The following is a 12,033-nucleotide window of genomic DNA, read 5'->3' as shown; positions in this document are numbered from 1 at the left end:
GCTGACTTCCTGCCCTTTGGGCAGGGGGCTGGACTCGATGATCTCCCGAGGTCCCTTCCAGCCCTGATGTCTATGAAATCTATGAAACTGACATAATCACTAGGCCACAGAGATAAACTCCCTCTTACTTTTGTTCACAGTATCGTCTGTGCATTTTTCATTAAGGAGTCAGTGGAGAAAGATAAACAACTGTGGCAGCAAAGAGCAGAACCCAGAACCTCCCCATCCCAGGAGGGATTTTTAACCAGTTGACTGGAGAGACCTGCTCTCTCTTGTTTGTCTTTCTTCTCACCCAGCAGCTCTTTCCCACTTAGTTGCCCCATGGCTCAGATGCAAGAGAAGGGATGGAGACTGCCCTAACCTCACCTCTTAACTTATAGTTTATAATATTTATAATATTCATAACACATATATGTATGTATATTTCTTTACACACACACTCACACACATACACACATTAAGGCTGTGTGAAGCTTCAGTTGCTGATTCGATTCGGTGGAGATTCAGCCTGATTCTGAATCTCTGAATCCAAATTGAATCAGGAGATCCTTTAATCTCTCCAAATCAAATCAGAACCCTCCAAATCTATTCAGAGAGATTTGGAAAGATTCGGAAATTCAGACATAGAGGTAGCTTTAAATGTTTTTTCTACATACCTTTAGGTTACAGGGGTTCATGAACACTGCGATACTGGGGCATATGGAGTGTCCCACAGAAGCATGGAGGGCTCCCCAGTGCACTCAGCAGCAGGCCTGGAAGTGGACCAGGAGCCCTTTGGTTCACTTCTGGGTCCGTGTTCCCCCCCCAGCTCGGTGACTGGTGCCTCCTGGGTACTGGGGAGGGGGGGGCAGCCAGGGTCCCCCTGCAACCAATCACCAAGCCAGGGAGGCACAGGGGGGCCCCAGTGTGCTCCCTGGCAGCCCCGGAAGTGGACCAGAAGTACTTCCAGTCCACTTACAGCTTTGCCGCTGAGTACGCAGGGGGTCTCTCTGTGCTCCTGTGAGATGCTACTTCCACCCCAGCATCACAGTTTTCACGAGCCATGCCTGGTACCTCAAGGTATGTAGAAAAAACATTTAAAGCTGTGTCTATGGCCGAATCACTGATTCTCCAAATCAGCATTGAATCTTCAGATTCAGATGAACCAAATCAGGGACAGTGATCTGAATCAATTAAATGAATCACTGTCCCTGATTCAGGTTGAATCTGAATCGAATGTGTCCCATTTTTCACACCCCTAATATATCTAACTTTGCTAGAGTCAATAAAAATAACTTGGGATGAATTGACACAATAAGCCATATAGGACCTTGGAGATTCTGGGACTTAAATCAAGTTATCCTATTAATTTAAAATGTAAATATTCAAATAACTTTTCTAAATTAGCAAAATACTTTTTCACAGAATAGTGTGTTTAATCTTACAGCACATTGTATAGGTTAAAGTCAAATCTAAAGCCTAGAAATTATGTTCTGTTTTTGTGTAAGTAAAATTGCTAAAAGAATTTTGGAAATGTTCATTGAATATAGATATTCACTAATACATGGCCTGCATTTCATGTCTTTAAGCTCCCAACTGTGGACCAGAACCTGATCTTCTTATTGTATTTTTATTCATGTTGTAGACAAACCTGGTGTTGACTTCAGTTGAGTAGAGAGCTCAAAATTTGACTTATGTGGACATTGTGGAATGTTTCTGAAAAACTTTTATTTGAGAACTAATTTTCCAAAGTGTTGCTATAATTGTTATTCCCAATATGATACTGTGAGACACAGGGATTTCTATAATATTGTGAATTGACACTCGATTTGCCCTTTAGTGTTCTGTGTTATTTTAATAAGATTCAAGACTATTGGTTTTAAAATTATGTAATTCAGCTGCTTTATGAAATAGCAGTTTGAAGACAAGACTTTTCTATACTGCACAGAGGTATTTGCACTGATGCCAGATACGTAGCTGATTGTTACATAATTTATTCTTTCATTATCAATTTCGTTTGGTAAACAAAAAAAACAATGCTTGCTACAGAGTCATTTGCTTTAAAGAGCAGCATAAGAAGAGAGAACTGTAAATAAGTTTAGAGATCATGGGAGATCTCTAACACTGATTAGAGATCCAATAACAGACTTAGGATGCAGTCCTGGCCTCACTGAAGTCAATAGGAGCTTTTGTATTGAATACAGTGCTCCAGGATTTTGCCCCTAAGTTTCCTAAAGTTAGGCTTTTGGAGTAGAATTCAGAACCACGTCCTACCTGGTACAGAGGAAAATTTGATGTCTCAGCATGGGATCCACAGCAGCCAGCCACTGAACCTAAGGCCAGCACACTTCCTCCCAGGACTGTTTCAATGTTTATTCAAGAACTATTTAATGTAAAATGCTGTAACAGTCCTAGGAGCCACAGCCCAGAACATACCTCCTCTCATGTTCACTTGGGAAACGTTGGTGTGGAGACACCTAATTTCTAGTTCCCAAGTGGGCTTAGGGGTGAGTTTGGCACCATGCTGCCCAGACTAGGAGAGTTCTATGTTTGCTGAGGGGGATAACTCTGGTCACTTATATAGCACTGTAAGGATTTTTGGGGGAGATATCTTTTGTTGGACCAACTGCATGGTGGGATACAGTCAAACGAGCTTTTGAGTTTAAAGCATTTTTCATCAGGTCCTCATAATTCCTGGACCATCGTGGCGCTAACATTTCCATAGGGACCTTTAAGGTATGCAAGACTTATAGGCTACAAAAAGATGTCAACTTTGTGATTGGATTAGTTGGGCTGGTGTGCATCCTGGCAGAGCTGATCTGATAGATGGGCACAGACAGACGTCACCTGTGGCCACTCTCCTGCAGGAGCAGAGCATTCCTGGGGATTCAGGAACATGATCCTGTGGGACACGGGCCCTGAGTACATGGCTCTCACCCAGGGCATGCATCCACACCCAGGGACTGGGTCCCTGAAGCCCCTGGAGTGTCTACCTAAGGTGGCTTGAGAGCCCGGACAACTCTGGGCTATCTGCACTCTTTGTACCATAAATAAACAGACATCTGTTGTGAAAAGGAAGCACAAACTATTAATAGGAATAATTGTGCTCACCGTTTGGGGTATTTGTGGCCCAATGAGCAGCAAGGACATCTGTTTGCTCAGTTTGTTTGTGGCATAAACATTTTTATGGCAGCATATAGAGTTTAGGTCCCTCTATCACTAGGTAGCAGCTGATCAGGGATTGTGGGTTTAAGTGTCTCATTTCCAAGTAAGTCCTGCTTTAGGCATCTAAGTCTTTCTTGGATCTGGTCCTTAAATCCTTTATCGGATCAACCCCAAGTGAATTAACTCTGTCTATGAAATGGCTTTATTACAGTGATTCTTTTTGGTGAGGATTGTCACAACCTATGATGCATCAGAGCTGTTTTCAATTGCACATCTTGCTTTTTATCCTTTGGCTTTAAAAACAGATGCAAGGTATAATAGCTGATTGATGGTGAATTAATATTAGATCATTAAAGACATTACTGGCTTAAATGTACCCTAGGCTGGTAGTTTCTAAAAAATTACTACCATCTGACAGATACTCTATTCATTTACTAAATGGACAGATGGCCATACCAGGAAGGAGGGGGAAAAAGCAAAGCAAAGGAAAACTAGAAAAAAAACACCATTGATGCTACTTGGCACTCTGGTTGACAGTTTAAGCAGACATGTCAGGGACTAAATAATCATGGGGGATGAAAGGGCATTGCAAAGGGTGCCACTCTAGATCAGGTTTGAGATATAATTTGTGGGGCATTATCACTGACTGCTGCAACTCTGCTATGTATTATAGTGGACTTTATACTCTCCTCCGTTGTCAGTCCATCACCTTTCACCAACAATAAATTCACTTACAAAATTGTTTTACAGAACAAAGACACTGTACTATATTTAAAACTTTGCTGACATACACAAGAAGCAAATGTAGTGACTTCATAGTTCACTGGTAATGAATTGCTTACAGAATCTAGCACATGCATTGCATGCAGTTTAGAAAGGAGACATTTTACCAGGTACACAAACTTTTGCAGCATGCAAGAAGTCACAAACTAAATGGTTCCCAAGTGTAGCTACAAATATTGCAACTGAACTCATTTTTTGGATGTATTTTGCAATAAGCGTTTTCTAGAAGTGGAAGAAGAAGAAGATAGGGAATTAAATCCAAATTGCATATAAAAACATAGCTACCATTTCCTACCATTGTGCTGGTGAACAGAAATAATCTCTGACTATTAACATACACAATTAAGAATTAGTTCAACATGAAATTGGCAATGATGTTCATGCATGCACATTTTAATAACTACATTAAGCTTGAAACCATACCCCCTGCCATCCAGGAGCGTGAAACTAGTTTTAAGGAGACAAAAGAGGAATAAGTGAAGAGGCTTCTACATGGGTCCTGATCGTTATTTAATTTTCTTTACTTGTAAAGCAATTAAATATAGTGGAACTGAGTTCCTTGTATCAAATGATTGTTTATTAGGGCACTCTTTTCACAGGTAAAAATCCTTGTGGCTTCAATAGGTGTTTTACCTGCATAAGAACTGCATCACTGAGTTAGATCACTTACTCTCTCTCTGCTTTAAGAAATATTTTGAAAAGAATAAGTATGATCATTGTTTAACTATTCCTTCACTTTTTCCAGGGAGTGGAAGTCAATAATCTGGGACACTGGTTGAGGGAGTAATTACGTCTCCAACAAACTAAACAGGGATCATTTCAATAATGCATCCAGCTTTTTAAAGTCACCATGGGAATGTTATATTTGTACATTTCATACAGCAGGCAAGTTATCATGCCAAAGAGTATGGCAGCTGGAACAGTGGATAGTACGTTTTATATGAATACATTACCTTTTACATTGCGACCATTGTCTGGTTTTCAGCAGAATAAGAACAAAGAAAAGGAGACAAAAATTGAAAAAAAATCTAAAATCTACATCAGAAAATGCAGAACATATTGGTTGAAACGTATTTGATTGGAGTTAAAATATTTTTGTATCAGTGTGATTGGATAGGAAGACTTATAATTAATAGGAAACCAGTTTTTATGGTTAACAATCTTCAGAAGTGATGAGGGCCAATATAAATATAAACAGTTTATATTAGCAGCAAGACTCCAATGCAGTATTTCTTAGTTGCCTTGATTTTGAGAATGTTACCTCAGCACTGACGTTTGAGACAACCATAAGCATATGAAGTGCAAGGAATAAGGTTGTATTAAACAAGCATGTAAGGTCAGCTTTCTGAATATGTTTAGAGTATATTCAGACACCTAACAATGCACATGAGGGGATTTGGGTGTTTTATTGTTAACTTTTAAGTATCTGGACCTCATGGCTGTATCTACAGCTTTGAATTAAAAACATAGATTTCCTCTATAGTGCATGGGGAATGTTATGTACCTCAGGGTGGGATTTACAAATCAACTTGCTGAGCAGGGAGCTGCCCAAGATAGCCAATAGGGAAATATCGAGTTTGGGGGTGTCTTATATCTTGCCCTTATTCAGGACTTAGGTGTCTTACTCTGGGCAGCATTCCTCTTCAGCCCAGTGGATTTTCTCTGCTTAGGATTCAGAGTCCTGGACTATTTCCTGGTGTTAGGGGTATAAACCTATCTTTCAAGACACAACCAGATGATGATGATACCATCACCTGTTATATAACAGGCTACAGCACTAGGAAGCAACAAGGTGTGTTACAAATTAGCCCCACATTACACAAATTAAGGCCTGTGTGTTACTCTGTCTCCTTCCTCTGTCCAATCTGGTAGCACCTCCTGGTGTTATGCCTCTCCAATCTGATACTCTGCTTCCTGGTGCTACAATGTGCTCTCTGTTCAACAACATCCTCTGCTTCCTGCTCTGTTGTCCCTGACTGATCTCCTTCTCTGCTTTCTGCCTTTTGTCCTATCTTCTGCCTGTCCTCTCCCTGATCCACTGTGTGCCACACATAGTGGCTGCCTATGCCACATGTGGTACTCATGCCACAGGATGGCCTTCCTTGGTCTAGAGGTTCATGCACTCACTGAGAATGTAGGAGATACAAACTATCAGGCTATTGGTAATCTCACCGCCCAGTGCAGGACTTTCCAGCCTAATTGTTAGGATACTCAGTTGGGAGGGGGGGGAGTCCTAGTTTCCTGTCCTTATAACTATTGAAGTATTTTTTCCAAGACTTTTGAGTATTGATATTTTACCATTGAAAATTGATATGTCTATGGACCTCAGGTACATGCAGGTTTAGGTGGCAGGTGAGTAGGCTTTTGAGGATCACCATTTTGAATTTACATATTTTAAAACAGGAGTGAGGTATGTGGGACTTAGGCATGCAGTCATGGGAATTAACTAGTTAATTAACTAGTTAAAAAGTTAAAGAAATAGCTATCTTTAACTATAGTTAAATTTTTCAGCTGTCGACTTTTAACTTTAACTAGTTAAAAAAAGGTTAACTTTAACTTTTTTTAAAGTATACATTAAAATTTTTAAAAAATTGAAAGATGGCTTTCCCAGAGTTTTTCCAGGCACAACCACTCTCTAGGACTTACATGGAATGATATTTCTTTATTGAAACTCTAGGACTTTTTGTTTGAGAGGGTAGCCTGCCTTCCTATGCAAGATGGTCGCTTAAGAACTACAAGTCCCAGAGTTCCGTAGTTCATGCTGGCATTTTCTGTGCATTTGCAAAAGTCAACAGGGCAGCCAGTTGGCTGCAGAAGACAGAACAAGCACAAGCAAGCAGAGACATTGATCTCAGTAAGAGTGGGAGCAAGTAGTGAGGATGAAGCAGATGGTGACTTAAAATTTTAATGAAGATCAGAACAAGCAGCCCAGGGCCCAAGAAGTTGAGCACTACTTCTCATCTGTAAGAAACTTATCTGAGATGTCTCCTACTATGAAAAAACTATTCATTTGTTATAACACAAGCATCTCCTCATCTGCCCATGTAGAGCGATTGTTCAGTAGTAGGGGCTTAGTTTTGCAAAACAGAAGAAAATTGTCAGACATAAATTTTGAAATGCAGCTTTTGCTGAAGTTCAGTAAGTGTTTCAACAGTTTCTGCTATGGAACTGAACATTCTTTGTCTCATTTAAACTGATTTTCTCATTTCGGTCTAATTTTGATTTTCAGACACTTTCATTATTTCTAATTCATATGTATTTCATGCCCTTTTGTTACCTTTTGAGCAATAAAAATTGTAACAACAGAGGTTTTCTGTGGAAACAGCTTTCATTTGTCACCTGGCTATGAATATTTCCTTTTTGTTACTCTGGTATACTTATATGATGCATTGACTTTCACAAAGTACTTCGCATGGAGAGGGTGAGAAGGATCTAACATTATATAGGTATTGGTAAATTGTTATTCTGAAAACTGTATGACAGGTATAACATTGTTTTCAGGTAAAGCAGGGTGAGTTTCAAGTAAATTAGTGTGTTTCTGTGGGCTTATGGAAAAGAAACCCACTCATTGCATTTGAAAACGAAAAATAATGCTACGAGGCAATTCACTGTGTTTCACACATTTCTCACAAATCAACGTAACTTTTAATTAATTCCTCTGTTATTTACTTTTTAATAGTTGAAAGTGGAAATTTAACTTTTAACTTAAGTCGAGTTAATTTTAAAGGCTGCTAGCTTTTAACTTTAGTTATATTTTTCCTAATCTTTTCCCATGATTGTAGGCATGTAAGTCCATTTTGCAGATCTGGAGTCTAGGGTCCATCTTAAAAGTTTCCAGATTCTTAGAGCAGACCCAGTAAAGGACTTAAGAGCTTACAAGTTAGGTTCTGGAGGGCCTAACTTATATGTAGTTGGTCTCTGCAGTCCCTGCATGCCTGACACAAGTAGTTTTGGTCTGTGGGTTACCACATTAGAAATCAGTGCATTAGTTTTTATATAAATATGGATTGATATTTAAACAGGGTCATTTTCCACTGAAAAGTGACCTTGTAAAAGTAGGGATGCACATGAATTGTGACTTCTGATTTTAATAGCAAATAGACTTTATCTGTGAGCAAAATTATGGACCAGCTCCTCAGCCCCTGCTGTGGCCCAAGGGCAGTGACTTATATTCCTGGCAGACAGTTGGGGATTCCAATTGTGGTGGGAAATCCCAGCCAGCAGGGACCTGACTTTGTCACCTCCTTTTATATTTTGGCTCTTGTGTGTAGGTGTTAAGAGTGGAGCATAATCCCACTGATGTAAATAGTGCCTGGTGGGCTGTTATCAATTGTGGAAAATTATAGCACCACAGAGGAGTAGGGGAACACAGAGACAGCTTAAAGCTTCTCTCATGTCCACAGCTCTAACAAGGAATCAGTCCAAAGATTTTTCCTAGCCCACCATATGCCCATGTTCTTCCTGTGTCATTCATTGTCAACAGTCATACAGATTCTTCAGATGGAATCAGGCCCTCAGCTTTATCTGCTCAAAAATGCATTCATCTTTAGTTGATTGCACAGATGTTACTGAAGGCACAATTGAAAGACAATAAATTTAGCTAAATGTATTTGAGACCTAAAGTGGCCTGCAAAATTTCATATTACTGGCACTAGCATTTGAGATGGAAAGAGTCCGCCTTCAATTTGAAAGCTAGTCAGGTTTCCAAACCAATTTCCACTCTTCACTTACAGACAGAGTAATATTGATATAAAATCAGTGAAATTCACTCAAATGAATGAAGATATCTGCACTGCCCTTATACTTCACCTTTTAGCACTGAACTGAAAGCCAAAATGGTAAGTGTCACCTCAGTCGTTTTAAATCGCATAATGATAAGCAGCTGTATGGCATTAAACAAATTTGTAATCTCAATCACCTTTCGCTTCTATGCTGAGAAAATTTGAACTCAGCCAGATTACTGTAGCTACCACTGAGCTCTGTAACTTTCTTTTAGTTGTATTAGGTTTATCTATTATCATTTGAACTGGAGGAAATAAAAGTGTTTAAAATCTGAAAACTACACTTTGATTTTAGTCAAGACAAACATTTTCATTTCAGGTGGTTTTGTAGCATTTCAAGTTATTGACAATCCAGTAGCATTTTAAATAGTGAAAGGAAATACATTATTCTGAGCTTTGGGCTATTGTTGGAACAGAAATGTTGCTGATTAAGGAACCAAGATTTGGCTCAACAAAATTGCAGATTATCTGCATTTACAATTTCATATGCTGCAGGTATATTACTTATAGCATGTATCAAAATATCTGAACTGGGATTGGCCTCCTTATTGAACTCACATAAATAATCTTGTTGTATTAGATGGCTTTATGTTTTATTGATGCAAACAAAGGGAGTGTGGCTTGACTTGTTAGCTAGAAGTTTTACTATGAGGCAGGTGCAGTGTTGGTTATTAATCTTAATATAATCTTGAGAGTCATCCTGCTGGTTGGAACTATTCTGCTGCACATATTTAATGTTGCATATGTAACGTGTAAAGCTTTGGCTGTCTTTTAATATGAGTAGTCTCTTGCACCTGTACCAAGTAAAATCAAATGAAAATGCTCTTCACTTCTATTGCTTTTACTTGGCACAAATATAAAGGACTGCACTAGGTACAAGGCAATGGAAAGTAGGTTTGTGTTTTCAAGTTATGATCTAGTACAATAGCCATACTAACTAGCGTATGGTTTTCCTAGTTTACTAAGTTTTCTTTCATTACGGATTTAAATCAGGGAAAAGAGTTATCATGTGCAATCTAGCTAGAAAATATTTCCTTCTTCACGGAATTCTATTAATTAATTCAGACCAACAATGTTATAATATATTTGCATTGAATTAAAAATAGTAGCTGGGAATTATTTTAGTTAAAGCTCTGAAAATAAAAAGTCATCCTATCATTTTCTACAGTTTCACTTTTATAGGAAGTGATCTTATTCATTATTAAACTTTCTTACTGGCTCTAACAAAAGGTAGCTCAACATTTGGAGGTATTTAAGCTACAAATTATTTTTTTTCTAATGACCCAAACAAAATCTTAAAACAGATATTAGTGAACTATGGATATACTTGACTTCAGATTCTAATCTCATCTTTATAGCTTGGCAGTGGTTTAAACTGAAAACCAGCAAGATACAGTGTTTTGGGTTTAATTGAATTTTCAGGTTCATTTGAGCTGAGAAAAATCAGTCTGACTCCAAGAGAAATAATAATGGGGAAATAATGCTTCTATAAATGTTCCAGCAAAAGAAAAAAAAAACCCAGATGTAACATGTTGTTATAATTTAGGAATGAATTCTTTCTAAAATATCTTTTCATGGAGGGCCAACTTCTACTTTCTGCAACTGTAAATCAGGATAGCTTTAGTAAAGTAGAATTAATATAGATTTCCACTGATCAAGCTAAAGTAGAATTTTCTCTTAATTATATTATCATTAGTAAAGTGGCTTTTGAGGATACAAAAATATATTACATATATATTCAGAATACATGTTTAACATCTAGGCAAGGGTTAGAAGGTTGCTTTAGTTCTTTGGACTGCAGAATGTAACATTTTATCAGATAACACTGCTGTAAAACTTTATAACACACCCACATAAATACAAATATTTACATAGCAAATATGAAGGCAAATATAAACTGTATTTGCACAATGTATATAAACTGATATGTGTATGTATGCACACACACACATATCAGTGTATATGTATGTGTGTATATATTATAACACAAAATGTGTGTGTATGTATGCATATATTAGCACCCAGTTTGGTGCTTTGCAAAAGCAACATTTTGAATGATGACATTATTTTAGCTGAGAAACCATGTCACTGACCCTATTGAGGCATGACATTTCTACCAGAAGAATCAGTGCTCTCCCAGTAGAAAGTCCCAGCATGCCTGTGTTCATTCAGTTTCTCACAGGGCAAATGTGACCCATCCACGAGAGAGATTCTCCACCTTGACACCTGCAAGATCTTGCCTGTAAGAATTTCTCTTGCTGGAATGAACAACTGTCTGCTCAGCTCTTTTGTAACTGGGCAGAACCATGCAGCAGCTTACCCTGCATCTTCTCCAGGCCACGGGGACTCTGGTCTGGTGAAGATGGAGGGGCATTTCCCTACAGCTTGACTCCTTCTAATCAGGTGGGAAGTCCAGCTGCAGCTTCCTCCATACTCTCCCCAGACAAGAGGACCTGGAAAACATGCTTTCTGTGAAAGGTATGGGAGCTGTTCCCTGCAGCTGGACTCTTCTTGTGCTTAGGAGGAGTCCAGCAGCCATTGCTCTCCTAGCCTTCCCCAGACTGTGACCTCAGGGACCCCAGTCTAGAGAAGACACACGGAGCAGAGGAAGAGGGGCATCTTTGTGCTGGAACACCTGCATGCGCCCTCTCTTAGGAAGATTTCCCAGAAATCTGCAGCAATAGAAATGAATGCCTGTCCATGGCCACTATTTATTGGATGAGTCCAATTTAGATTATTTATAAAGGGTAAACAAGAAGGCAGCCACCTTAGTAAACACTAACTGTACAATACAGATTTAAAATGTTACAGCTTTCCATTTTCTTTTTTCTTTTTTTTCTTACATTTGGGATAGCATTTATTTATACTTCATATGCTGATATATGCAATAAAATAGTAGCAATCTTTTTGCAAACAAGCTAGCAAAATGTATTTGCTATGTTTTTGGTTTATAACCTGAAAATGAAGCCTTCCCATGCATAACACTCTCTTTGAAAAACACAGGCACTCCATGTTTGAACAAACTGTAAAATTAGCTAATATTGGAGATGATGTTTCTATATTAATAAATGAGGATTCATGAGAAGGGCTGTCTGACTTCACTTAATGTGGGAGGAATAATTAGAAGAAATAACTTCACATTCTGTTAATTTTTCTATTGATTTCAGTGCTGAGTGAACATCCAGTGGTTTTGATTTTTCTGGAGGTCTGCAGATGCAGAGCTCCCTTATTCATAGATTCATAGATTCATAGATGCTAGGGTCGGAAGGGACCTCAATAGATCATCGAGTCCGACCCCCTGCATAAGCAGGAAAGAGTGCTGGGC

The 12,033-nt window shown here is 38.7% G+C and overlaps 1 protein-coding gene across 1 annotated transcript in view; it reads right to left on the bottom strand.

Moving 5' to 3' along the window:
- Positions 1-12,033, bottom strand: part of KCNH7 (potassium voltage-gated channel subfamily H member 7) — a 384,158-nt gene that overhangs the window by 118,695 nt on the left and 253,430 nt on the right. The window lies entirely within an intron of this gene.

The sequence above is a fragment of the Crocodylus porosus genome, unplaced genomic scaffold (genome assembly GCF_001723895.1).
Source record: "Crocodylus porosus isolate Cpor-Errol unplaced genomic scaffold, CroPor_comp1, whole genome shotgun sequence".
NCBI lineage: Eukaryota > Metazoa > Chordata > Crocodylia > Crocodylidae > Crocodylus > Crocodylus porosus.
The sequence above is the reverse complement of the archived record's forward strand: the minus strand, read 5'-3'. Positions and strand labels throughout refer to the sequence as shown.